The sequence below is a fragment of the Arvicanthis niloticus genome, chromosome 10, assembly GCF_011762505.2.
Source record: "Arvicanthis niloticus isolate mArvNil1 chromosome 10, mArvNil1.pat.X, whole genome shotgun sequence".
Classification (NCBI taxonomy): domain Eukaryota; kingdom Metazoa; phylum Chordata; class Mammalia; order Rodentia; family Muridae; genus Arvicanthis; species Arvicanthis niloticus.
The window spans coordinates 65,098,718-65,103,424 of record NC_047667.1 but is presented as its reverse complement, the minus strand read 5'-3'; positions in this window follow the sequence as shown (position 1 = coordinate 65,103,424).

Sequence of the window (4,707 nt, the reverse complement as noted above, 5' to 3'; positions counted from 1 at the left end):
GGTTAGCTTCGGGTGCCATTCCTCAGAACCCAGGAGTCTGCCCATCTCTGCTTCTCCAGCTCCGGAATTATAAGCACACACCACCATACTATTTATATAGATCAAACTCAGGTCCTGTGTACGTGCAGCTGCTGGGAATTGAACTCAGGTCCTCTCACAGAGTAGCCAGTGCTTTTAACCACTGTGCCATTTTTACAGTGTCATAATTTGGTTCTTTTTTTCTAAGTATCCACACAGAACTTACACAACAAATGTGGCAGAAAATCCACCTTTTCCTTTCTGTCAGTCCTTGAAGGTCAGCACTGGGGCTGTGTGAGGAAGGGGACTTTGTCATGTGACCCAGCCTCCTGCTCTCTCCCCACAGATCACTGTGTTAGTCACACAGAAGCCACTCACGTTTGCACACTTACTGAATCGGTTTCAACGCATGTTTTACTTCCTTCTTTCTTCTTCTCATGTGGTTCTCCTCAGTTTTGTTTTCCTAGCAGTTTCAAAACTAGACAGCTTCCTGGGAAAGGCGCCTGATAGCGGGCTCATAGTTCCATAGAGCTAAAACTCTATTTGACAATGGACAACCCCAGTTCACGGACCTGCCGGCTGAAGGAATCATCCTGACCCTTCAGGATCAGCTCAGGCCATGGACCAACTGTAACGATAGCTCAGTGGCTCAGCTCTATTCTGGCAATCCATTCAGCTGTTCCTCTCACACCCTGGCTTCCTTCACAGGCAACCTCATTCCTCAGGAGCAGAGAAAGGCCACAGTGAAAAGCCAAAGGGTTGCAGGAACTCATCTTCCATCCATGAGCTGTTAACGACCAAACCAAAGGCCCTGTGCATGTTAGGCACTGACCCATATCCCCAACTAGTATCAGTATATACTAATATGTATATGTATGTGTATGTGTATATGTATATAATATATATGTGATACATGATATAACATATAATATATATTGTTTTTGTTCAGAGTCTCGTGTACCTCTCAGGCTGACCTCAGATTCACTATGTAGCCAAGAATAGCTTATAGCTTTTAATTTTCAAAGTCTACTTTTAATGATGGTTCTTAAAAGCTTTAACTTCCCTGCTTGCCCACCACCCACCAGAGGTAGTGGAAAAGAAAGGATACAGGGGAAGTGGACCTGTTGAGAAAGGTTCTTTAGAGCAACTCCCATCTGTGTTGTCTGGAAATGGGCCGTTCAGTTCACAGGTTAGCGACAGCAGCCCAGTCCATTCGCAAACACTTCACAGATAGACCAGCAGTCTAGTTCGGTAGAATCGGGTTAGCAGCAGCAGCAGTGGCAAGACCTAGCAGAGACAGCCAGAACTCAGCCTCGGCACAAGTCAGCACGAGAGACCTGGAGGGATGCCAGGAGAAGTTCTCTGCCGTGCCTCTCTCAGCAAAGTGAAGATCAGTGAAGACACGAGACCCACAAGCATTGCACAGCTGGCTCTATAAGCAAGCCAACTTCTGCCTTCATTACTGTCCGATTCCTATTTATACCCTCCAAACATCGTGTGTTCTCCACGGGTCTCGCCTCAGTAAGTGCATCTGTCTCAGCCAATCAGCCTGAGCCTAAGGTAGTGGCAGCACACCACACAAGTTTTTTGGCCCATTTCTCTCAATGGAATCCCAACAAATGGAGTTCAACTATACAATGTAAGGCGGACCAATACATGCAATCAATATTGAAGAATCTGTCATCACATGTCCCTTTGTCATGCTTGCTTTAGCAGAACATCCTTTCTCCTGTGTCTGCTTCAGTGAAACATTCCTTCACGAGTCTGCCTTTCACCTATGTCCACTTTAACAAAATGTTCCTTCATGTGTTTGCCCCAGCAAAACACCATCCGGCACAACTGACTTTCCAAAGAACCTTAAGTTTCCACTTCTCTGTCTCTGAATGCCTGATCCTCCTGCTTCTATCTCTGGAGTGCGATTAAAAGCCTGTGCCACCACAGTCAACTTTTGTTTGTTTGTTTGTTTTATATTTTGAGACAAGACCTCACTATGTAGCCTACGAAGGCCTGGCAGTCTCCGGCCTCTGCCTTCCTGTACCACCTTGCCCAGCCAGAATCAATCAGTCTTAGCATAACAAAGAGAATAATGGTGCTTACTTGTGGATAAGTAGAGAACGTGGGTGGCTACGTGGAGCCTGCAGACATAACCCACAGGTGCCTTCAGGGGGATGAGGGTTAGAGGTAAGAGCAATCTGAAGTTATGAAAGTTACTTGGAAGCAATAATTCTTAGCTTCAAAGATGAATACCAAGGTGTCCAAGGACCTGTGACAAAGGTGACAGCAGACCACAGTGGACAGTGGTTGGACAGGCGTCCTCACAGTAGGCGCCTCTGTCATGTTGGTGTGCTGACCAGCCATCTTCAGTGATAGTTCATCTTATCAAGCATGTATACAAGAGGTTCACTCCTTCACAACTCCTGGCTTTATTCTTTTATGTGTGTGTTTTTGTACATACATTGCTGATGTTAGCAACTTCATTTTGCCTCTGGTAACTTCCACAGTGCACATGATGGAGTAGTCTCTGCTCTTTTTCTTTCCCATATATCTGTGTGTGCATGTGTGTGTGTGTGTGTGTGTGTGTGTGTGTGTGTGAATATATATGTGTGTGTGTGAACATATGTGGTGTGTGTGTCTGTGTATGTGTATGTATAAATGCATGAGTGTGCATGTAAATGTGTATGTGAGTGTGTAGGTGTGTGATTGTGCATAAGTATGTGTGAGTATGTTCTCATATGTGGTGTGTGTGTGTGCATATGTACATGTGTGTGCGTGTGTGTTTGGATATGTGGTGTGTGTCTGTGCATGTGTGTGTTTGCATATGTGGTATGCATGTCTGTTTATATGTACATGTGTGTGTGCATATGTAGTGTATGAGGGTATGTGTGTGTACATGCATGCCTGCCACAGCAAAACTGTGGCGGTCAGAGGCTCACATGCTGAATCAGATATCTTCTACCGTGTGGGTCCAGAGATTGAACTCTGGCTGTGGGTCTTGGAAGCCTGTGCCTTTCCCTGCTGAGCCATCTTGATTGCCTGAATATTATTGCACCTCATGAGGAAGGGAAATCTAATACATGCCGAGTACTAAGGCCCTTACACGGTGTGAACAAACACAGTCTGAATCCACTGCTGTGAGTGCTCTAAGTGAATGCTCCAAAGTCCAGTTCACAGAGATGGGAAATGAGGTGGAGTTTGTCAGGGCTTGGTTGGTGGAATTTCAGTTTGGGGAGGTGAAGAAGGTCTGTAGTCATGTGATATCATGAAGGGCTTCATGTCACTGAACTCAACCAAAGTGAACCTGGATTGGTTAGGTACACTAATCCCAGCACAGGGGATGCAGAGACAGGAAGGTCAGAGGTTCAAGGTCATCCTAAGCTGCATGTTCAGATCACTGGTCTATTTCTTTTATCACTGCTGGTGCAATTCTGGTGAGGACAGGCCCCAGGTTGTAGCAGCATTAGGAGGTGACAGAATCTTTACTAGACTGAGATATGGGGCCAGCCTGGGTGTTCAGGGATAGAAAGTTGCATAAGAGAAATGTGGTATATATACAATGGGATTTTTTTCTCAGCCCTAAAGAAGAATGAAGTTATGTTATTTGCAAGAAAATTAATTCAACTGGAAACCATCATATTAAATGAATTAAGTTAGTTATTGTTTCTATATAGTTTCTAGATTTTAGATAGATGCATAAATCACATATATGACATGGAAATTGAAATGAACTCTCTGGGGGACAAAGGAGACAGTTTGTTTGTTTGTTTTCTGAGACAGTCTCACTATGTATCCCTGGCTGTCCTAGAACTCACTATATAGACCAAGTTGACCACAAACTCACAGATCTCCTCCTGGATCTGCCTCCCAAGTACTGAGAGTACAGTGTGGCACCATAGCCAGTTTAAAGAACACACTTCTTAATGAACATTTCAACCTGTTTTCTACTTCCCCTGACCCTCCCTGTGGTTGACAAGGGACCCTAGAACACAGAAGCAGAGGTCTGCTTGCTGGTGCTAGAGGGCTTCTTGCAAACAGGATCCTTAAGTTTACAATGTCTTTTGGAGACAATTCTGACCTGTTGGTTACATAGGAATTGTTCACCCCTCAGGTCTGTGAGTCCCAGGAAAGAATTCCTCAGACACGATAAAAAAAAAAAAAAAAAAAAAAAAAAATGTGAAGGGCCTCAGTGGACATCAGATGGAAGGACAGGATTCTGGGCCAGATTCAACTGGCCAGTCCACCAAGAGACTGAGAACCCAGGAGTTAAACACAGGCGCTAAGGGATGAGTTTCGCAGCTCTGAATTTCAGCCTCACGGATCCCCATGTGAGTTGAGGTCGCTTGTCTCTCCAAGCATCGTGTGAACGCTGGCTTAGCAGTCATAACTCCTTCCTCCAGAGCTTTCCTTCTCTGGTCCTTACAAGCTTTGAAGGACAGATCAAATAACCTGCACGCGTGAGTGCCAGGAGGTCTCTGAGAAAGATGAGCCTGCCGCAGAGAGGGCAGTGCTCAGGCTGTGAGCTTCCCGTGGCTCAGAATGGAGAGAGGAGGCCATGGTACTGGGGAAGGAGCTTTGGGAGAGAGGCAGAGAAGGAAGGCTCGCCTGCCTGTGGCCTCCTTTGGCCAAAAGAAACTGACAAATGAATGGGAGTAGTTGGTGTGGTTTAAAGAACAGTTTTAGGAGGGCTGCAGA